Source organism: Hemicordylus capensis, chromosome 6 (assembly GCF_027244095.1).
Source record: "Hemicordylus capensis ecotype Gifberg chromosome 6, rHemCap1.1.pri, whole genome shotgun sequence".
Taxonomy (NCBI): domain Eukaryota; kingdom Metazoa; phylum Chordata; class Lepidosauria; order Squamata; family Cordylidae; genus Hemicordylus; species Hemicordylus capensis.
The window spans coordinates 154,755,846-154,780,306 of NC_069662.1; the positions used below are offsets into that span (position 1 = coordinate 154,755,846).

Consider the following 24,461-nt stretch of genomic DNA (forward strand, 5'->3'; position numbering starts at 1 on the left):
ATGTAAAAAACACACCCCAAAACTCATAATATAGAGGGATAATAAATGTTCAGTGTATGTTACCCACACACTAGAAAGAATAATGCCCAGATACCTGCACAGTGAGACCTTCCCATCCCCTTTTCCTCCTGCAGGCTCTCATATGCCCCTAGCTACTACTGAGGGTTGGAAGACACATCAGAATAATGTAACGCACCAAGGGCACAATTTGGCAGCCTCTCTTGCCCAATTGGAAGTGCCTTCTGCTTGCACAAGGGGCATGCTGGTTCCAAACACGCAAGCATGCACGCGTGTGCACACACACACACACACACCAGCTAGATGGACTGCTCCTTTATCTGCAGCCACAGAATGGTTGTGTGTACAAGAACCATGCCATAAAAATAAGCAGACCTTTCATGAATAAATTTGGCAGATTCATTTGCAGTCCCTCCCTGAGAGCCACCTTTTCAAGAAGGAGAAAATGACAAACTAATTGACTGTTTTTTTGAAGACTGACTTTGGCATTTCTCAAGCTCTGTTCCATTTTAATTTTTTTTTAGGTCATGGTTTCTCATGTTTTTAAGAGAAGCCAGTTTCCCTTTTTTTATCTGTAATTAAATCCAAAAGTAGTTATTCTCTGAAGGGCCTTGCAAATTGTGACTTGATTTTACAGAGAAAGGGTGACTTAAAGAGTTTCCCGATATCAGGTTGTTTTCTTTTTTAAATGAATCTCATTTATTATTCATTAATTTGGCTTTCATTTTAAAAACACTAATCGGAAGGAACAGGCAGGTATACACAAGCTATATTTCCCTACATACTCTGGGCAAAGGGAAGTCCCTTTTATTTCAGTGGGAGAGTGATACCAATGTTCAGTTCTTCCCCACAGAATCTGCTAGAACAGGCTTAGCTTTGACTGGATTGTGCCCTTGGTTTTTAAGGATATGTCTAGATAGCTACCCTCCCACCACTAGCTTTAGAAAGTAGCAATAAACTGGAGGTGGAAAAGATGATACCACAAGAAAGACATAGCAAACCAACACAGGAATTGTACACAACCACATTGATTCCGCCAGTTCTTATTTAGAATCATAGCACTGGAAGGGATTTGGGATGTATTCTAGTGGAAGCTCCTGCTCAGTGCAGAAAATTGCTAGAACATCCTTGACAGTTGGTCAGTGAATCTCTGAAACCCTCTTAACAAAAGAGAGTCCACCACTACATAGGGCAGACTGTTTCACTTGTTGGGATTACCAATATTCCCCAGGAACTTTACTTTAAGTATGGGGTTTAGGGTGAGGGTTGAGCTGCTTGCCCGCTGCCCAGAAAATTAAGCACACACTCCAAGAGTACAAGTTGAAAGGGTTTATTAGATATCTCACCCTTCGAAATCGTCTACAAACCAGAGTCCAAAGGAACAACACAGCATCAGCCTCAGTACTGGAGACCCAATGTGAATCTGAAGGAAAAGATCACTCCCAAGGCTATGGTAGAGCCTTTTATAGTCCTTTTTTCCTGAAGTGAAGGGTTTAATTTCTCAGGGGGAGGTTTTAAGTTACTCATTGCTTTGTGATAGGCTATTACAGCGTGGAAGGTACCGCCCATCTGAATTGCAAACTGTCAATTAAAATGTATTTTGGGTTTTGCTGACTGCTTGTATGCTTGCATGCAGAATGTCCCACGCTCACTCCCTGGCATCTCCAGGTAGGGCCCTGACAGACTACTGCCTGACAGCTTGGGGAAGCCACTACCAGTCAGCACAGACAGTTCTAAGCTTGATGGACCAATGGTCTGTCTTGGTGTAAAGCAGCTTCCTATGTTCACTTGTATTCTGGGATTTTGATGAGGTATTGCTGAAACAGGGGTTTTTATGCTTAGCAAGTTAGGTGGTTTCTCCCATTACCTCAGTGCTTTAAATATTCTCTTCCAATAAACCCTCTACTAGATGTCAATAGGCAAAGCCTTTAGACTTTAAGTCAAAGGTTGTTCCATTTTTTCCTAGCCAGTTTCAATTGCCAGCAAAAGAGGGAGAAGTCCCACTTGTATTTTTGCGGTGTATGCAATTTAAAAAACAATAGGTTAGCACATTATTTGCCTAACTGTCTGGTAAAAACCATTCTTTACTTCCCCATTTTCCTCATAATGTCTGGAAATATCCTAACAGTTAGTTTCAATTATTCTTTTCTCATGGCTACAGAGCTTGCTATATTTGAAGTTGCTGACCAAGTCAAACTGTTGATGCAACCAAAATTAGACTTTGAACAGACTTTGTGAGCAGATTTTGAACAGAGTATCTTGACATGGATTTTTGATTACAAGTACAGAAGCCTCTTGTGTGATTAGAAATAAGCAAGACCCTTTCTCTTCACATTGTTGAACAGATCTTACAATTTGGAAATTTCTTCTGATGTCTAGTCTGAATCTGATTCCTTGTGATTTCATAAGAAAAGCCTTGCTGGATCAGGCCCTAGGCCCATCTAGTCCAGCAGCCTGTTTCACACAGTGACCCACCAGAAGCCTCTCTGAAGCCCACAGGCAAGAGCTGAGGGCATGCCCTCTCTCCCCTGCAACTGGTATTTAGAGGCATCTTGCCTTCAAGTCTGGAAGTGGCCTATACCCCTCAGACTGGGGGCCCACTGCCTTGGGGCCCCCTCAGAGACAAGTCACATGACTGACTCCCCCAGCTGCGCACCCACCCGAGCTTCCTTCAGTTGTATTCATCCTCCGAAATTGATGTGAGTGTTAAGACCGGGAGCTACCAGAACATATATAAATTTTACTATGCTTTTTGTTACCACTATTCAGCCTCATTTAAGATTTGTTTACTTCATGAGCTGAGCTTCGGGGGGGGGGGCGGCATTTTAAAATCTTATGTCTGGGCCCACTCCAACCTTGCTACGTCCCTGCTCTGACTAGAAGCCGTTGATAGACTTGTCCACCATGAATTTATCTGAACCCTGTCCCGCAAGCCACCCAGACTGTTGGCTGTCACCACATCTTGTGGCAGAGAATTCCACAAGTTGATTATGCCTTGTGTGAACAAGTACTTCCTTTTGTCAGTCCTAAATTTATTGACAATCAGTTTCATGGGGTGACCCCTGGTTCTAGTGTTATGAGAGAGGGAGAAAAATTTCTCTCTATCAACTTTCTCCACACCAAGCATAATTTTAGAGACCTCTATCATACCTCCTCTCAGTCATCTTTTTTCTAAACAAAAAGTTCCAGGTGTTGTAGCCTTGCCTTGTAAGGACGGTATTCTAGACCCTGATCATCTTGGTTGCCCTCTTCTACACCTTTTCCTGTTCTACAATGTCCTTCTTAAGATATGGTGACCAGAACTGCATGCAGGAGCCATTTCAACCCGTAAGGTCCTGTCCCCGGGAGCAACAGAGAACCAGCCTGTCTCTTCTTCTGTGTCCTTCCTATATTTGAAGACAATATCTCTCTCTTTAGTCTTCTGTCCTCCAGGCTAAACATAGCCAGTTCCTTCAACCTTTCCACACAGGACATGGTTTCCAATCTCTCACCATCTTTGTTGCTCATTCCAGCTGCACAAAAAGCCTTCATCACTCAAATGCTGAAGTATCTTTGTGAACAGACAAAGATTTTCCCTTTCCCCATTGACCTATTGCTGCGCAGAATGTGGGCCAGTGTTTCAAGTGAGGCCTGAATAGAGTGGAACAATTACTTCTCTGCAGGATAATGCGGAAGGTTCAGTGCTGCCCTTGTTCCTGTGTGTAGAGATGCAAAGGCCTGGAATAACAACTGGGGGGGTGTCCATTTTTCTCAGGATAAAAATGAAGAAATACCTGGCCCTCCCCCTCTCCCTGCCATTTTCCCCTGTTTTTTCCACAGCCTCCACATACCTTTGTGTGTCTAAAAAGCACTTGTGGTGTTGCAAAACAGACCTGCTCCGATGGATAACTGTGCAGCTCCATTTGTGCAACACTATGTCTTGTGTCATGCAACACAACACTAGGGATGTGCCCGAACCACAGTTTGAATAATGGTTCAAGCACTTTTAGGTAAATGGGACAGAAAACTTGAAGAAAAAGGAGAGCAGGTCCTTACCTGCTTTCCGCCGCCCCATTCTGCTTCCTGCTGGGGTGGTGTGCATCCCAATAAGCCTCCATGCAGCACCAGCACACACGGTGTCTGCCATGTATTCTGATTATTCATATCTATTAGTCTAATTAGTAGTCAAAGAACATGGACATTTAGCTTCCACCTCATGGAGAATACTGCTCTACCCAGTAACAATTTGCTGGGGTCGATTGGGCAGTATTTGATAAAGAAAGGGGGTAGCTTGAAACAGAAGGGATACTGGAAAGAAGAAGCATTTTCCCAGTGCTGATGCCAAACAGCATTTGTGAACAGAAACCAATCATGGATGCAGGTAAAGGAACCCTATGCGGGAATATGTTGAAGAAATCTCTTCTCTGGGGAAAAAACAAAAATGTGACAAATGTGAACCATTTCTTGAATCCGTTTCTTGAGATAAACACTCACAGAACAGTGGAACATACGCTGGTAACCTTCAGACTTGACTACTGCAATGCACTCTATGTGGGGCTGCCTTTGTACGTCGTCCTGAAACTGCAGTTGATACAAAATGTGGCAGCCAGATTGGTCTCTGGGTCATCTCAGATAGACCATATTACTCCTATACTACAAGAGCTACACTGGCTCCCAATAGGTTTCTGGGCAAAATACAATGTGCTGGTTATCCTATATAATAAAGAGCTTGGCGTGCGTCCGTGTCTCCCTCGGCTGTTCTGGGCATGCGCAGAGCGCATGCCCAGAACATGCCGAGGGAGACACGACTGCCGGGACCAGGCGGCCATGATGAACGGGAGAAGGAGAAGCGGTGGCCGAGGAGAAGCGGCTGCCGCGAAGCCGGGCGGGGGGAAGAGGCGGCGGGGGAAGACGGCCGAGGCCGCGGCGGAGCCATGGCCGAGGTCTGGCCACACCGCCGAAGCTGGGCGGGGGGAAGAGGCGGCGGGGGAAGCCGGCCGAGGTGGCAGCAGAGCTGCCGAAGCCGGGCGGGGGGAAGACCTTGGGGCCCTTGCCCAGCCGGAGAGATCGGCCGCAGCATGGAGGCTGGCGGCGGCGGGAGGGGGAATGGTGGCGGGGGGCCCAGAGCGCACAACTCTCCTAGCGCCCGTTATTTAACGGGCCTAAAATAACTAGTAACCTATAAAGCCCTAAATAGCTTAGGCCCTGGATATTTAAGAGAATGAGGCTATTCTCACGAGCAGCAAAAATTGGACTAGGAGAGCCTAGCCCGATTTTTGCTGCTCGTGTAAACCACCAGGCTCGCAGGTGAACCCAGTGGCTTACAAGCGGCTAGCCTGCTTTTGTAGCCCTCGCCTAAGCCCGGTTTGTGGAGCAAGTGCTCTGCAAACCCGGGCTTCCTGATTGTGAGTAGCTGTGGCGCGGCTCTGTGGCACAGCTACACATGAGTAGACCCCCGGAGGGGAGGCAAAAAGCCACCTCGCGCCTCCGGGGGTCTCCCTAATATGCCATGCGTGCTCATGCAGGGCATGCTGGAGCTTCCGGGGGCCACGTGGCCCCCGAGCTCCCCAGCCCCCGCTGGCTCCATCACGGAGCCGGCAACCGTGTGGGCAGCCGATCCGGCCGCCCAGGGCTCCCTCCCTGCTTGTGTACGGGAAGAGCAGGCTTAGCCCGCTCTCCCCGCGCACCCTCCAAAACTGGGTCTCACTGATCATGAGACCCAGCTCAAAGTCTTCTTCGCCATGAGTCCCAATGTCCATAGGGATCATCTGGAGAGGTTTGTCTGCAGTTGCCACTGGCGCGTCTGGTGGATATGCAGAGATGGGGTGCCTTTGTTGTTGCCTCGAGACTCTCTGGAGCGCTCTCAGCAGCATTCCCTGCTGAAATTAGGGCCTCTCCATCTCTGAAAACCTTTTAAAAGTAGGCTTAATTCCCCCACCCAAGCTTTTTAACAGGACTGTGGTTTTACATTGTTTTAAGGTTTTTATTTTTAATCTGTTTTATGTTGTAAACCACACAGAGATGGACATTTGAGACAGTCTACAAATTTGATAGACAGATAGACAAAGGGACAGTGAAACAATTAGTTGCATGGTTTGGTGGTCAGAATGAGGCAACATTAAATAAGTGGGCTATATCCAACTACATCTCCCACAGGTGAATGGAAGTTCAGTTTGCACAAAGGCTGTGTGTTTGAAATTTCCATCAACCCTCCTCCCCAGTTCAGCCATCATACTACATGCCTCCCTAAATGCCTGCCTAAATGCCTTCACTCCCTAAATGCCTGCCTATAGGCAGTAATGAGCTGTATGAGGGATAACAAATTTAAGCTGAATCCAAGCAAGCCAGAGGTACTCATTGTGGGGGATCAGAATCTGAGGGATGAATTAGATCTTTCTGTGCTGGATGAGGTTACACTGCCCCAGAAGGAAAAGGTACACAGCTTGGGAGTGCTCTTGGATCCAGGCCTCACCATGGTACCTCAGGTGGAGGCTATGGCCAGGAGCGCTTTCTATCAGCTTCAGCTGATTCGACAGCTGCATCAATTCCTTGAAGAGAAAAATCTCAAAACAGTGCTGCATCAGCTGGTAACCTCCAGGCTCGACTACTGCAATGCACTCTACATGGGGTTGCCTTTGTACATAGTTCGGAAACTTCAGTTAGTTCAAAATGCGGCAGCAAGATTGGTCTCTGGGGCAACCCTGAGAGACCATAATATGCCTGTCTTAAAACAGCTGCACTGGCTGCCGATAAGTTTCTGGGCAAAATACAAAGTGCTGGTTATTACCTTTAAAGCTCTGAACAGTTTGGGTCCAGGTTACCTTAAAGAGTGTCTTCTTCGGTTTGATCCCCATTGCTTGTTGAGGCCGTCTGGAGAGGTCAGTCTCCAGTTACCACCGGTACGTCTGGTGGCAATTCGGAACCAGGCCTTTTCTGTAGCTGCTCCTGGGCTATGGAATGCGCTCCCGGCAGATATCCGCAGTTTAGGCTCGCTGTTGGCCTTTAAGAGAGCCCTAAAAACCTATTTGTTTGGCCTGACCTTCCAAGGCTTGTAAAGTGTTGTTGTTTTTTAAAAGTATTTTAATTGGTTTTGAATGGTTTTAATTGTTTTTATATTGTTTTTAGCACTGTGTTTTGAATTGTGTGTTTTTATGTCTTTTTTAAAATTGTTGTACAACACCCAGAGCTTCTGGATGGCGCGGTTTATAAATGTAAAATAATACAGTGGTCCCTCGACTTACGAACTACTCGACATAAGTATTTTTTGAGTTACAAACGGCAGTTTTAGATCCGGTTTTAGATGCGGTTTTTTCAACTTACAAATTTTTAGATGGGGTTTCCTCGACTTACGAATTTTACATGCGGTTTCCTTGACTTGCCTGCCTCTTTACTGCCTGTTTATTCTTGAAAAGAAATGTTCCTGTGCAGTTTGCAAGCCTTACTGGGGGTCTGGGTCTTTTTTCTAGGCTCCGGAACGCATTAATCCGTTCCCAATGCATTCCTATGGGAAACCGCTTTTCAACTTACGAACTTTTCGACTTACAAATGTGCATTCGGAACGGATTAATTTTGTAAGTAGAGGGACCACTGTAATAATAATAAATAAATAAATAAATAAATAAATAATGCCACCCTGCTCCAGAGGACCCAACAGCTTAGAAAATAATGAGGCGGGTCTCACAATTGGTGAGACCCACACCAGACGGTTTGCGGTGGGAGCGGGCTAAGCCCGCTCTCCCCACAGATGATCATTAAGACCTCCCCAGGCGGCCGGATCGTCCACCCACACAACTGCTGGTTCCATCACGGAGCCGGCAGGGGCTTTGGAGTTCAGGGGCTGTGTGGCCCCCAGGAGTTCCAGCATGCTCTGCGCAAGCATGCAGAGCATGCTGCAGAGACCCCCATACTGGGAGGCTGCTTTTTAGCCTCCTGGTCGGGGGTCTCCTCGTTAGTTGCCGCGGTGCGGTGCCGCTCTGTAGCAACACACGATCCAGAAACCTCAGTTAGCAGAGCGCTTGTTCTGCTAACCTGGGCTAAGGGGAGGGCTGCAGAAGTGGGTTGCCCGCTGTGAGGCAATTGGGCTCATCTGCGAGCCCGGTGGTTCTCATGGTCCTCTAAAATTGGGCTAGGCTTCCCTAGCCCGATTTTAGCTGATTGTGAGAATAGACTCACTATGGCGAGGAGCTAGCATGGGTGTATTAACAAGTCATGACAAGCTATTTTTGTATCCTTTTTTAGTTGAGCTACTAATTCAGTAAATCATGGGAATGCCATGGGCATACTGTATCATAGTTTCAGCAAAGCATTTGACAAAGTCTCCCATGATGATATTGTTGATAAGATGGTAGAATGCAGACCAGATTAAACTACAGTCAAGTAGATTCACATATGCTGGTAACCATTAATGAGTTGAAGCTGCTTGTATAACCAATGAGTGCTCGTTAATGGCTCCTTGCAACCCAGAGGAAGGTATTGAGTGGAGTGCAGCAAGGCTCTGTCCTGGTCTCTATGCTGTTCAGATTTCTAGGATGGATGAGGGACCAGAGGGAGTGATTATCAGATCTGCAGACAACATGAACCTAGGGTGGGTGGAGGGGAGGGGTAGCTTCCACCTTAGAAGGCAAAATCAAGGCAGAACTATCTTGACAGTTTTGAATACTGGGCCAAAACCACAAGGTGAGGTACAATAGAAATGAGTGAAAAGTCCTGCATTTGGGTATGGAAAAGCAAATGACCAAGTACAGGATGGAGGAGATCTGTCTTGCTGGCAGAAGATTAAATATCTGATTTAAAGTGTAAGAATTCAGTTTTTTTTAAATCATCGATTGTTATCTATCCTTGAGGAACATAAAAATTGGCATTGTCACCCTAGTTCTGGGCTTTGTCTGTACTATGCTATCCCCAGACTCTGTCATGTAATGATTTTCCCATTCATTCAGTGGAGAGGAGAGCTCTGTATGCCCAAAATTTATAATCTTATGCTGGAAACCTCGGTTTAGCACTGGTGCCCAGATTGTGAAATATTACAAGGACACTAGTTCGCATTAAAAGCTAATATTTTTACTGTGCAGCCATTCTGCAGTCTGGAAACACACACAGACACCCCCCTTAATAGCCAGCCCAAGTAACAGGCAACTGTTGCTTACTGACATATTTGTGTAAAGCTGGAGTTATATGAAGCATTCATTTTCATAATGCCTTCCGCTGTCTCTCTTCCCCACCCCACCCTGTGGTTTGCATTGTTTTTTCTTAGTTTCTGAAGAAGGTCAAAAAGCACTGAACAAATGTCACACAAGATCACTTATAAGAAGTGGATGCTATGCATAATAACCATTAGGACACATTTAGCAAAAAAGTTCCACCAGTAGCAGTCATTCCCATATTAATTTAATCCTGCTGTCTAAGATAATACAATCTCTTTGAAACAGTCTCAATTCTTTAGTGCAAAGGGACCTTTTCTGGATCAGAGGCCAAATTTCCATTACCTGATGAGCTAATCTGACGTGACAGCTGCATATGCAGATGCGGGAATCTCTTGTCAATAGTTTTTCTTCAGAGACAATGAGAGACAAATGTCTATATTCATTCTCTCACTTCATGCATGAGTAACATTACCTTTAATGCCTCTCCTCTATCTTTATTCAGGTAGTCATTGAGAAGAATTTAAATGTATGCTTTTGTGCTTCTGAATTTGCTTATGCATGAAAATCTGTTTGTTGAAGATGGGCAACTCGTCTATTTGTTTATAGTACCGTATGTATTTTTAATGTGAAAACGTATGGGAGGCGTACGTAATCTATCACTGATATATTTATATATAAAATATAAATTCCTCTTTGAACTACTTTTTATTTTTAATTTTTAAAAATACCATTGGAGATGGGAGAGTGGGGAAATGAAAGAAAATTACTAGCTGAGACATTTTGTAATCAGTGTTTTATATTCATTCAAATACACAAATATAATATAATTGAACAAATCCTTTTGTTCAGTTTTTTCCTCTTAATTCTCAAAGCCCTGAATATCTAGAAGAGCTAATCTTTATCTAATGGCCACTATCCAACACTGAGTTAATTATTTCAATAGGCTTAAGCATAATTAACTTGGTGTTTCATTATGGCCATTGGACAATCTACCCTTACCCTCCCCAATCTTTCTCCATTTGGACAATCTTTCTCCATTTCTATATCATAACTGGATTCACCATTTTACTAAGGTATGTGCAGAGTATGCTCTAGCAAAATCAGGGCTCCCAACGCTGGCATTCCATTCCATCATTTGTACTTCTGGCAGTTCCCTCATCACAAGATAATGCTTTTGTTCTAGGGCTGTTGCTTTGGAAAATACTCACAAAACGGAGGAGGTTTTTTGGGGTTTTTTGCACAACCTCTAGACTTTGAATATACTGACCCTTATCAGGCAGCAGAGGGGAGTGGCCGTATGACGTGGCACTTAACAAGCAAAGGAAGCCTTAATGTTGGGTCTGAAAACCACAAAAAATGCTAACTGCACAATATCAGGAAATCTCGCATCAGTCAATTAAGAAGCACCAACCAGGATTTTTTCCTCCTTGACCCATCAGATTTGCCAGGTAGAATGCCTGGCTGTATACTCATATGTCTAGAAAGAAACAGAAGATTATAATCTGTGTTTTAATTTAAGGCAGTATCCATGAAATCTAAGGTTCAGTAGCCATTACTTGTTGAACTAGAGCATCTAGAATAGTTTAACATATTATGCATGCTGCAGCCACTAAACTTTCAGCAGGTTGGGATGTCTGTAGCCTGCTGGAAGCATAGTGGCCAAAAAGCCTCTTTAGCAGAATCCTGAATTTGCTATATGATTCTACTTGATATCTCTGTAGATGGTTTTTGTTCTGTTTGCATCCGTACAATAGTTCCTTTTTTTAAAAAGAAGGCCTCTTCCTAATGTAGGTATAAAATAGGTATCAGGCGGTATAAAATATGATAGATAGATAGATAGATAGATAGATAGATAGATAACTATTTTGTGCAGTCCACAAAAAGTTAGGAATGCTGAAGTTTCATTGAAAATAAGTAGGCCATAGGCATGCCTAATTTTCTGTTGATGGTGTCCCTCGTATATTGATTAGAGATTGGATGATATTTTATTTTATTTTATTTAAATAAATAGGAGCAGTGGGAATCATTATATTAAATATATAATATATAATACTAGCCGACCCTCACAGAGCATCTGTGTACTCTTTGGGGCCAGCTGTTTCCCACCCCACCATCCTGTCCCAATCTCTCTTGTCCCCCTCCCTCCTGCCCCTCCGCCTGCTCCATTCTTGCCCCCTCCCCCCCTCTTTTCCCCTCCCCTCCCCCTGCCCCACTCTCTTTCCCTCTCCCCTCCCCTCCCCCCTTCCCCCCACTCACCACAGGGCAGCTGCCCCACTTGCTTCCCTGCCCCCTTGCCCTCTCGCTGGCTCTCCTCTTCTCCCCTCATCTGACCGTCCTGTTGCTGCCTCCTGCTCCTGGCGGTCGGGCCGCCGCTGTCTCCTCACCTGGGATGGGCCAGGCCGTGCTGCCGCCACCACCTCCTCACCCAGGATGGGTCAGGCCATCCTGCCCCTGGCGCCTTCCAGCGCCCAGCCGAGGGAGCCGCCGCCTCACCCAGGACGGCCTGGCCAGGCCATGCCATCCCACCGCCACCTCCTCTGGCCGTTTTGTGGCTCGCTGCCGCCGCTGCCTCCATTTTTTCAGCCTAGGCTGGAACTCTCGCAATGTGTTGCGAGAGTTCCACTGCCAAATCCAGGAGGACATGCATGCCGGCTAAGAGAATTAAATATATAGATAATAAAGTCAATATAAAAATTTCTAACAGTACTTTTGCCAAGGCTTTTATTTTCTGTCAAGAACAACCCTAACCCTAACCAGGATGCTCCTTTTTCATGCTTCACCTGTATTCACATTAAAAAAAACAACCATGACTTCTTATGCTGGTTCCCTGTTAAAACTGGCGGGTGGGATGCAGGGTTCAGTTTGAAACCATGGCAACTAGAAGTGATGATCTGCATGTTCGCATGCAGATGTTATTATGTTACCAATAGCTTTACAATGAATAGTGGGCAATTGTGCTTTCTTTTAAGGTGGTTTAGAAAGGAGTAATAATGGGAGACAATCAGTTTGTTACAGCTTAGGTGAATTTTCATAGGTAACGTTTTTTGCATTGAAAGGTGCCAACATCTGCTAACTGGACAAAGAGACATCTTTTAAAGTTTCTCCTATTTAGAAGGAGGAGGACAAATGTCCCTATTCAGCCCAGTGTCACTCCAGCAGCTGTTGGGGTGTGCGTGCGTGCGTGTGTGTGTGTGTGTGTGTATAAAGATTGTGAACCCTTTTGGGACAGGGAACCATTTTCTCTTACCTTTGCTATGTAAACTATTGTGAGAATTATTTTTGTTGAAAAGTGGTATAGAATTATTATTATTATTATTTTATTTATTTTATTACTATTAAATAATAATAATGTTGCTTCCTATAAAGTGCATGTTGCAACTTGCGAAGAACTGACTTTCTTTTTCCAGAAAGTCCATTCCCCTAACTTTCGGCAAGCCAAAAATTTCCCTTGCCTTGGAAAAGGGGGAGGAGATTTACAGGTACAAGTGAGCCCCCTTTCCAGAAAGAGAGGCTGTGTAAGGCCTCTGCTTAGAGCTAAATGATGAAGTGTAATTTCCTTCATCATTTGGGTAGGATTGCTGGTCTTGTGGTAACGAGCTTGAATTGTCCCATTTGCTAAGCAGAGCCTACCGTGATTTGCATTTGGATGGATGTGAGTTCTGTTTGCTGTAAGATGTTCCCCTTAGGGTTGGGGGTGTAGCTCAGTGGTAGAGTGGTAAGAGACTCAGCATATAAGTGTTTATATACAAATGCCAGAAGCCTCCGAGCCATGATGGATGAGCAGGACTGCTTGGTTGCTAATGAAAACATAGATATAGAGAGCATAACAGAAACCTGGTGAAACGGGGAGAACCAGTAGGACACTGTAATCCCTGGATACAAACTCTACAGAAAGGACAGGAGGGGCGGATTGGGGATGGAGTAGCACTGCATATTTAAAAAAGGGATAGAATCCAACAAGCAACCTAGGAAGACCGGAGTCCTCCACAGAATCATTATGGGCGACATTGTGAGGACTGAAAGGAAATGTGTTAATAGTTTACTTCCTAGAAGCCATTTACAGCCGAGCTGGGGAAGGGGACGGGGTCGGCAGGAGAGCTCTCCTGCCGACCGCCTGTGGATGGGATGGGATGGGATGGGAAGGGAAGGGGTGGCAGGGGTCTTGGGTCTCCTCAGGGGGCGGCCGCCAGCCGAGACGGGGGGATTGAAGAGCCGGGCGGCAGGGACTGGGAGCTACCCTGCCGCCTGATTTGAAACAGGAGGAGGAAGCCGAGCCGCGTGCCGCCGGAGGAGGGGGAATGAAGCGGGCGGCGGGCAGGTATGCCGCCCGCTTACTTGAATAAATACGTCAGAATTCTTGAGGGGGTGAGTAAAGCCCCCCTATTCTTTTTGGAACCCCCCACCCAAACCAAAACCACCCCGTGTCCGGACCAGTCTGGAGGCCTTTAGAATGGCCTCTGAACCGGTCCGTGCACATGACTACTAAATTACTGTGCCTTAGAGCAACCTTAGAACAGCTGGTTGCAGAACCAACCAACCAAGCAATCTTGGACTTAATCCTGAGTGGTGCCGAGGACCTGGTTCGAGATGTCAAAGTTGTAGAAAGGAAGCAACATGAAGTGAAATCTCTCCCTCTCTCTTGGCTGGCACTAGCCAAGAAAGCAGAAGTGATTGTGATTTCTCAGCAACAGATTCTTTTTTTTCTACAGAAGCGTTGCTGCTGTAGAGGAAACGTCATCCTCCCATAGATCAGCTCTCCTCCTATAGGATAGATTTTGACAGCAGCCCTACCCCCTTTGTAGCTACTCCATGGCTGCCCCGCTCTGCTCCCTCAGTTGTCACCTACCACCACAGACTTCAGACCTTTCTGAGAGCCTTCAAAAAAATAAAAGGTTGAGAGGGAGAGAGAGAGAGAGAAAATGGAGTTCGTTGAGGAAAGTAGTCATATCTTCGCTCACTGTATTTTATTCTGCCTCTTCTTGCCTTTCTTTTTCTTAGTTTTCTGTTTTTCTCATTTTACGCTTGATCCCCCCCAATCCCCACCCCCCTAGACTTTCTTCTACCCATGCTTAGGGCTACAAATGCCCCTTTTAAGAACTGCTCCTTCTGCAACTCTAAAATCCCTGTTGCCGATGGACGCTTTCTGTGCCTGGCATGTTTAGGGGGAGGGCACAGATTGAAAGGTTGTCTCCGAGATTTTCCAGCTCTGGGACGAACTGGACATAGACTCCTTCATGAATGCACCCAGTCACCACTGCCACCAGTTCTTCAGCAGAAGTGCAGCAGTACCAGGATCAGAGGGCTATGACCTGCTGTCCAGATGGGCCGGGAAATTCATTTATGCCTTTCCCCCATTTCTGTTGATTCCCCGGGTTCTCCCCGGGCGTTATAGAAATTGAATTAATAATAATAATAATAATAATAATAATAATAATAATAACAACAACAATATGGTGAGACGTAACTTTAATAAATCTATACCGGATCAGTCATCGCCTGGGTCAACAAGGACCACGCCAGGTGCTGGAGTCCCTGGACATCTGGTGGCAAGTGGGCAACAGGACTCAGGATCTTCAGTTGAGCAACCAGGGCTGAAGACAGCAATGTCACTGGAAGAAACGTCATTTAACCGAAAAAAATATACGAAAAATGCCAACAAGGAAATAATGATCTGCTATTACAAGTCTAGTCCAACTAGAAGAGGTTATTTAAAAAGAATGTACCAAATTTGGAAAGAGAAGCATCCAGATACAGAAATAACAGAACAAAGGCTAGCAGACCAGAGAAGATTCATAATAAGAAATAAAGTATTCACAGGAGTTGAGCTGGAAGAACTGCAAAGAGCAACACAGGCTCAAGATATGGAAGAATTACCACCAACTGAAGCAGTTGCCCAGGCGCAGGTGAAGGAGGTGTTGGAAATCGAGGATGCCACTGTTGCTGAACTGTTTCAAAATCAAAACCAGGCAACCTCCCCTTTGCCTTCACCTCAAAAACCCAAATGCCATTTAACAGAAAAGCAAAAAGAACTAAAGCAAAAAATAACAGCACATGAACCAAACAACCACCAGGGTTCGACTTCCCGCTCTAAAAACAGTTGCCAAAAAACAACTTGCTCAGGTATTAAAAGATATCAATGCTGCACTTGCAGAAATAACAACCAATAATTTGCAAGAAACAAACCAACTAATGTACAGTGCAGCAACAATAACAACACAAGAGCTCGGATATAAGATCAATGGACCTGTAAAAAAAGAAAGTAGTACATCACCTAAATGGAAGATTAGATTAGAAAATAAAATCTCCAGGCTTAGATCAGATGCTAGTAAATTGAAAGATATGAAAGACAAGAAGCTGAAGAATGAAAACACCAAACAGTATCTGATCCAAAAATACCACCTAGATGCAAGGAAAATTAGAGAAGTCCTGGAAATAATAAAGCAGCAAATAACAGCAGTGTCAAAGAAGATTAGCAGATATGAAGCCAGAACTACACAACACAGGCAGAATCTCCAATTCCAGTCGAATCAGAGACGTTTCTACCAAAGCATAGAAGGAGAAACTGCAAGAAACCTAGAAACACCAAATAAAGAAGAAACAGTGCAATTCTGTGAGAAATCATGGGACAGTCCAATAGATTATAATAAAAAAGCAGGCTGGATGAAAGAGGTCAAAAAATGTAACCAACAAACGCAACATCTAATAATAACACCAGAATTAATAAGTGAAAGAGCAAAGAAAATTAAAAATTGGACTGCTCCAGGCGACGATGAACTGCATGGCTTTTGGCTTAAACACCTAACAAGCCTTCATAAACAACTATCAAAACAGTTCAATCACATTTTGCAAGGAGGTGATATTGAACAATGGCTAACAACTGGGAAAACTCATCTCATCATGAAAGACCCAGAAAAAGGTGCACTTCCAAGTAATTCTAGACCGATAACCTGCCTGCCAACCATGTTCAAATTATTAACTGGAATAATAGCAGATGAAGTGATGCAACACTTATTAACTAACAAACAGCTTCCAGTTGAACAGAAAGGAAATTGCCCGAACACCAGAGGCACAAAAGACCAGCTGCTGATTGACAAAATGTTTTTAGAAAATTGCAAGAGAAGAAAAACCAATCTAAGTGTTGCATGGATTGACTACAAGAATGCCTTCGATTCATTGCCTCACACATGGCTACTAAAATGTTTAGAAACAACTGGTGTCAGCAAAAACATTCAGATATTTATTAAAAAAGCAATGAGCATGTGGAGTACACAGTAAACAATCAATGGCGAGACACTTGCACAGGTTAGCATTAGAAGAGAAATTTTCCAAGGGCACTCACTATCCCCTCTGTTGTTTGTAATCGCCATCGACCCCACTTTCACAAATACTAAACAAAACAGGCCTCGGATACCAAACATCTAAAACATCAAGTCAAATCAACCATCTGCTGTACATGGACGATCTGAAGTTGTATGGAAAGTCCCAGTCAGAAATTGAATCACTGCTAAACACTGTCCGTATATTCAGTAGCGATATAGCAATGGAGTTTGGACGAGACAAGTGTGCTGCATTAATAATGAACAGAGGGAAAATAAGAAAAACAGAAGGAACAGAACTGCCGAATGGAAGCAACATCAAGAACCTGGAAGAGAAATAACATTACAAATACTTGGGCATTCTCCAGGCTGATAACATTGCACACACTGAAGTTAAAAGAAAAATGGGAAGTGAATACATCAGGAGAGTTAGAAAAATTCTAAAGTCCAAACTCAATGGCGGGAACACCATACAAGCCATAGACACCTGGGCTATACCTGTTATCAGATACACTGCAGGAATAATAGACTGGACCAAGGCAGAGCTAGAGACGCTAGATCGTAAGACCAGGAAAATCATGACCATCACTCATGCTCTGCACCCCCGCAGTGATGTAGATAGGCTATACCTCCCTCGCAGCTCAGGTGGAAGAGGAATGCTGCAAGTCCATCAAACAGTAGAGGAGGAGAAAAGAGGCCTTGAAGAATATATCAAGGACAGTGAAGAAGATGCACTTCAAATGGTCAATAATGCGAAACTATTCAACACCAATGAAACAAAGCAGGCCTACAAGAAAGAACAAGTCAAGAACTGAGCAGAACAATGGAAAAATAAGCCACTGCATGGTCAATATTTGCACAATATAAGTGGAAAATCAGACATCAGCAAGACCTGGCAATGACTTAAGAATGGCAGCTTGAAGAAAGAAACAGAGGGTTTAATACTGGCTGCACAAGAACAGGCACTAAGAACAAATGCAATAAGAACAAAAGTTGAAAAATCCACCACAAACAGCAAGTGCCGCCTTTGTAAAGAAGCAGATGAAACCGTGGACCACCTAATCAGCTGTTGTAAAAAGATCGCACAGACTGACTGCAAACAAAGGCATGACAAAGTAGCAGGGATGATACACTGGAACATCTGCAAAAAATACAAGCTACCTGTAGCCAAACATTGGTGGGACCATAAAATTGAAAAAGTTGAAGAAAATGAAGATGTAAAAATATTATGGGACTTCCAACTACAAACAGACAAACATCTGCCACACAATACACCAGATATAACTGTAGTCGAGAAGAAAGAAAAACAAGTCAAAATAATCGACATAGCAATACCAGGGGATAGCAGAATAGGAGAAAAAGAAATAGAAAAAATCACCAAATACAAAGATCTACAAATTGAAATGGAAAGGCTGTGGCAGAAAAAGACCCAAATAATCCCAGTGGTAATTGGCGCCCTGGGTGCAGTTCCAAAAGACCTTGAAGAGCACCTCAACACCATAAGGGCCACAGAAATCACCATCAGCCAATTACAAAAAGCAGCTTTACTGGGAACAGCCTATATTCTGTGACGATATCTATAACCATTGACAATAAAATTCTGGCATCCCAGGTCCTTGGGAAGGACTCGATGTCTGGATAAAACAAACCAGTCAATAACACCTGTCTGACTGTGTAAACAAGAAATAATAATAAATAATAAATAAAAGATATAGAACGACTGTGTCCATTGCATTCTAGTAACACCTTGATGGCCACATCAGCATTGTTTCACCAATCTCATGGCCTCATCATGACACAACTTCAGGAGGCTTCTCTGTTGCCTAGACCTACTGATCTCAGCAACAACCATGGAACCACATCCGAGCCTCAGAACCCTAGCTCTGACAGCCTGGCGCCTAGACTTACGCCAACAGCCTGGCACCTAGACCTATGCTAGACAGTCCATCATGTGCTATACAGTGCACTGAAACCTTTGTTCTTATGACGCAAAGTGGAAGTGCTTTACTTCGTATGCTGACCGACTGCAACTAGATCCCTTCCTCTGTGGATGACATCCTCACTTACGTGCTACAGTTGAAGGAGCAGGGGTTGTCGCTCCCCTCTCATAAAGTTCACCTCATGGCCATCTCATTATGCCATGTTGACAGTTCCCTGTTCAGAGTTCCTGTTTAGAAAATTTTCAAGGCATTAGTTAGTTAGTTTCCTTCAATGCCCTATCTCGCACCTGCCTGGAACTTGCCATTAGTGTTGAGCATGTTGACTGGGAAGCCCTTTGAACCCATGGCCACTGCTGACATGCAACTCCTCGCGATGGAAAAAGCCTTCTTAGTGGCGATCACTTCAGCCCATTGCGTGGGCAAGCTCAGAGCACTGCTAGCTGATCCGCCCTTCCTTATCTTCCATAAGGATAAGGTTTCACTGACAGTCGATATCACCTTCCTCCCCAAGGTGGTCTCACAGTTCCACCTGTCTCAGGAGATAATCCTCCCAGTACTCTTTCCTCAATTGAAAATTGCTGAGGAGCACAAATAACATTCCCTGGATGCCTGCTGGGCATTGGCATTCTAAATCCAGAGGATGAAACTTTTTAGAAGAGCTGGCATCTCCAGGTAGGGCTGGGGATGACTTCTGCCTGAAACCTTGGAGAACCATCTCCAGTCTGTGTAGACAATTCTGCACTAGATGGACCAATGGTCTGACTCAATATAAGGCAGAATCCCATGTCTTGCAGTCTTGTCTGCTATAAGATATTCCCCTTAAGGGGTGGTTGTAGCTTAGTGGTACAGCTTCTCTGTGGCCTGGTTCTCTGGCCGCAGAGAAGACCAGATCTTCCCTTTTGCTGCCCCAGGGCTTTGGAATGCACTTCCATTCAATATAATAACTTCTCCATCTTTGGCTGTCTTTAAAAAATCTCCTAGAACCCACCTTTCCTCATGCTTTTTGTTAAAACTATTGTTTAAATTTTTAATTTTTGATTCTGTTTTATTTCTGCTGTGTTTTAAGCTATTGTACTCCTCCTTGAGATTTAAATATGAGGTGATTTATAAATAAATAATTTTTTAAAAAATTAAATGTTCATAGAGCTACAATCCCCAAGATTCGCTGGCAGGCATCTGCTCCACACATTATGAAAATAGCAAAGGAGAGGCCTTCTGGGATGTCTTCTGTTGGAAAGAAGCCGTTGGCTAGCTGTTAACCCTTTCCCCCTTTCCCAAGACTTTTGTAGCTTGTGGAAGATTCAGGGGACTAACAGGGAAGGAGGTTGTGCTAGCAAACACTTAACAGAGGTTTGAAATGTTCATATTGAATGCTGGGGTGGGAGGACCCTCAATGTTTTGTGGATTACACTCAAAAAGCCTAATTTAATTTGAGGGGCAGGCTGAACAGGTCTCACACATTTCTTCTTACTTTTATCTCAGCCAATTTCTACTTGTAAAGGAGTCAGACAAGGGTACATTTTAGCTCCTATGTGATTTAATATTTTTATTAATGATCTTGCCCCTTGTTTATGGTACTCTAGTTTCTACTCCCCATCTATTGTAGGAGTGAGCATGCCTCTACTATTACATGCAGATGCTGCTGCTATTATGACTAGATCGCCAGTTGGCCTCAGAAGAGCCAAGAGTTCGCGAGCAGCTGCTGGACTAGTGACTGGGACAGGGGAGAAAATAGGGATGCCAGGAGCAGATGCCGGTCGGCTGCCATGCTGGTGGGAGCAGCAGGCAGTGGCGGGCCGGCTGGCCCATGGGAATAGCAGGCAGCAGTGGCAGGCTACCCTGCCACCAGGAACAGCAGGCAGTGGCAGGCTACTCGGCCACCAGGAACAGGCAGTGACAGTGGGCCGGCCCAGCTGCCGGGAATTGGTAGGAGGGTGGGAATTGGTGGCAGGCCGGCTTTCCGGCCAGCCCGCTAGCCAGAAAGTGCTGGGGGGGGGTGGGAGAAGAAGTTGGCTGGCTGGCCCACCAGCCAGAAGCTGCAGGTGGGGGTGGGGAGGAAGCGGGCCGGCTGGGCAGCGGAGTTGCAGATGTTCTGCGCCCAGCCCAGCTCGTTTTTCTTTATTTTCTAATCATTCATGCTTTCTTTATGTTGCTACCATGTAGCTGTAAAGTTTAATTTAGATAGACAGATAGATACATATAGATCATTGTTATATGTCACTTTGAGCACTATTGGTTGTGAAAAGGCAATGGATATATTTTATAAATAAATTTAATGAATACTGTCAACTATTGCTTTAACAAAAACAAGCACTCACAAGAATGGGAGGCCAGAAGCAAAAGAACCAGGACCTGCAAGTGAAAATATGGATGGAGATTTATGAGTGTCCCCTCAGACACTTCAACCATAGGAAATGGTGTGTGTGTGTGTGTGTGTGTGTGTGTGTGTGTGTGTGTGTGTGTGTAATAACCTGTTGTGTGGCAGCCAGAAATTCCCACTCATGCACATTATAATTACTAGTACTTGTAATAAAATTATGCCTGTGCTGATAGATTCTGGTTAAAAATGAACTTTCCTAGATAATCATAATTCTGCCTTGTGCATCAAATGATGCATAGCCCTTTCTCCTGCTCTTCAGCTTGAAATTTAGTTTCTCATTAATGATGGAACCAATAGATAATGGCCCCTTGGAAGTTAAAGCTTAGCTGTTGCATAGTGTCCTCATGTATTATGAGTGAGAAACAAAGGCAGCTGAGAAACTTCAAAGCTTTCTGTGGCATTCAGAGCTTTCCAGCTTCAAAGAACCTCTCCCTTTTGTAGTTCTGTCCCGAGTTTAATTAAAACATTTTAAATATTGTTACTGTAAACAGTGTCATCATCTTTGTTTTCTGCACATTTCTCTTTCAGAGTAGTTTGTGTTATGAAACTATCTGTCAACTTTATTTAGTGCCTCTTAACCTCTTTTCTTTAACAAATGAGTAGTCACCTCCAGTTGAGATTAAACACTGCGTGGAAGATATATGCACATGCAGCTGGCTGAAGGGGGTCCAAGGGAAAAAATGGTGCATCTGCCTTTTATCTAAACTCTCAAAAGTAAAAAGCAGGCATCACTCTCCCTATTCATGCATTAACAATATTTTAATATTTTAGAACTATAAAGGTAGACATGGAACATATATAATTGGCTTTTCCTTGTTCAGAAAGCTAACTCTTTGGTTGGGAGAAAAATGTAATCTTGGTGGAAAATGTGATGGGAAATGTTTGCTTCATAGCTTTCCTTTACCTCACTTCATTTCAGTCCTTTTGTAGGACCAACATGGTTACCCAGAGATGATCTGATTCTTCTGTTTATTTTCCCACACTTTATATATTCTATGTTTCAGTACCATTAAAGCAAAATGCACGTTGGAGGAAATGCACAAAGACTGTGTTTTAAAGTACGGTAGTTTCTTTTGTTTACTAGCATAGAGTCCTCTATAGGAGAGAGAGAGAGAGAAACTGTTGGAGTCAGTTAGCTGGGTTGATAGGCAAAGGTGACAGAGTTGCTTGGTTGAGGTTTCACTATGGAGTGAGAGAGACTCTGAAGCTTGCCTTTTTATAGTGGGCAGAAGGGCTGAAACATAATTTTAATTGGCTAAGGGTCAAAATTCTAATGTCCATCATTGGGCGAAGGTCAGAGGCCAATCAGGTTAAGGATGAAGAGCTGGTGAACAAAGATTGGTCCAAGGTCTCTGAAGGTTCCAAGGGTGAACAGTCTACAAGGGCTGTGTATAAGCACCTGAAGGGGGGAATTACGTGGTGCTTCGAAGAACACAGAAGCGGACTAAAGAAGACATCTGGGGAAAGCTGGAGAGACGCTAGAAGGCTTCAAGACAAGGCAGGGCTGAGGCATAGAGCTGGAGTTACTAGAGAGAAGTTAGGGTCAGAGAACAATACTCTGAGGCAGCCTTCCTAAGGGAAACTCCTTTAGGTTGAGTCACTGTGTTGCCTTCTATAGCACTGCCTTGGGAAGATGGACCAGAGGGAGAACTGCTAAAATCTCAGGAAACATCTTGTGGGAAGGAACAAGATTGGAGGAAAGGGGGAAGCTTTGCTGGGCACCAGAGCAGAAGGAGAACTGCCTACTCAAGCTAAATATCAGAGCCTTATGATCATACCAGTAGGGATGTGCCCGAAATGCAGTTCAAAGCACAGTTTGAGCACTCTGAGGGAAATTCTAAAGGGAACTTTAAGAAAAAGGAGAGCCTTAAGGAGGTCCTTATCTGCTCTGTGCCACCCCATTCAGCCTCCTGCTGGGGCAGCTCCCATCCCAATAACCCCCTGTGTGGTGTCAGCACACATATGGCCTCTGCGCATGCATGGATGCCATACGAGTGCCGATGCCACGTGGGGGGTTATTGGGACATGCACTGCCCCTGCAGGAAGCTGAATGGGGCGTTGGAGAGGAGCAAGGACCTATTCTCCTTTTTCTTAAAGTTCCCTTTCAAATGTCCCTAAAAGTGCTCAAACTACACTTCAAACTGATCCCTACATACCAGGCCAACTGAAGTGGTAAGATCAGTGGAGATCATAACGTCAGTCAGACTTGTAATCCAAGGCCTAGTCCACCACACTCAAGCCTGAATCCTGTTAATGGCATTTGCTACAAGGCAACATCAGTGAGCCCACTGGGAAGGAGAAGTTAGGGCAATTGGCTTTTATATTGTGGTAGGGATTGAATTGAAGTTCTAACCCTAATCACCCATACTAGAGACCTTACGAGAGTATACCATCCTGCTTCATTCTGCAAAGAATACCTGATATATAATAATATAACAACAAATATATTTTCTTTTAAATAATGACCTAAACTTTTTAGTTTTATTGATCCAGTCTCAGTTAATTCCTTCCAAAGCTTAAAGCCTGTATACAATACTAACATAGGGAGTAAAGGGATTAACAACATAAAATTACATATGTTTGGTGGTAGCAGGCTAAACTACAAAAACAAGATTTTGTTTTAGGAACCTCTACACAGGGATGGTCCATATGTGACTAAAGTAGTGGGATCTTTGTATGGGGTAATCTCAGGGACCTGCTGCAGGGGCCAAACCTGCCCACCAACTCAGGTGCTTGGGGAGCATGTGCCAGCCTCTGCTTCAGATCTCCACAGAGGTCTGCTCTGGGAGGTTGGCTTCCTAGACATAGGCTGTACTAAATGTTCAAAATCAAGACCAGAGTGAGCAGACCAAGAGCCAATGGGCCCCGAGACAGGGGCCTAGTCAGGGCCAGGCAGAGGGTCCGTTTCCAAAGAAGGCAACTGGATAAGAGCAGCCACTGTGACTACTGCTAGCAACACATTGCTCAGACCGAGGAGCTAGCTTAGAACATAAGATTTATAGGACCTGGTGGGCACAGATTCGTCAGTGAGGTCCCCCTGAGAGTATTCAAGTGCATCTTACAGCATAGTGGGCACATTTGAACCCATTTGCCAGGCTTGCTGAGACATCAGTGCTGGTAATGCAGGGGGTGAAGAGCTGGAGACTGGGTGCAGGAGGGCCTGCCTTAAGACACCCCTCCCCTAACACCTTACAGGGCCTCCTTGAAGGGGGGCACGCACAGTCATTTTGTCTGCAGAGCAAAATGCAGGGGTTTCCTCCTTGTCTTGCCTAAAACTGGGCATTTTGTTAACAACACATAACACATAAGGAGAGGAGAGCTGGTCTTGTGGTAGCAAGCATGACTTGTCATCTTAGCTAAGCAGGGTCTGCCCTGGTTGCATATGAAAGGGAGACCTGATGTGTAAGCACTGTAAGATATTCTCTTTAGGGTATGGAGACACTCTGGGAAGAGCATCTATGTTCTAGGTTCCTTCCCTGGCATCTCCAAGATAGGGCTGAGAGAGATTCCTGCCTGCTGCTGCCAGTCTGTGAAGACAATACTGAGCTAGATAGACCAATGGTCTAATATGGCATCTTCCTATGTTCCTAGTTGCTTACCCCCTGCTGATCTATTTTCCTTCATTTTTGTGGGGCATTTCTCTTTATTTTCTGTCGAATTTTCTATTTGGGGGCTTAAATTTCCC

The 24,461-nt window shown here is 44.5% G+C and overlaps 1 protein-coding gene across 6 annotated transcripts in view; it reads left to right on the top strand.

The window, feature by feature from the left end:
- Nucleotides 1-24,461, top strand: part of PTPRN2 (protein tyrosine phosphatase receptor type N2) — a 914,460-nt gene that overhangs the window by 418,932 nt on the left and 471,067 nt on the right. The gene's annotated exons all lie outside the window — the stretch shown is intronic.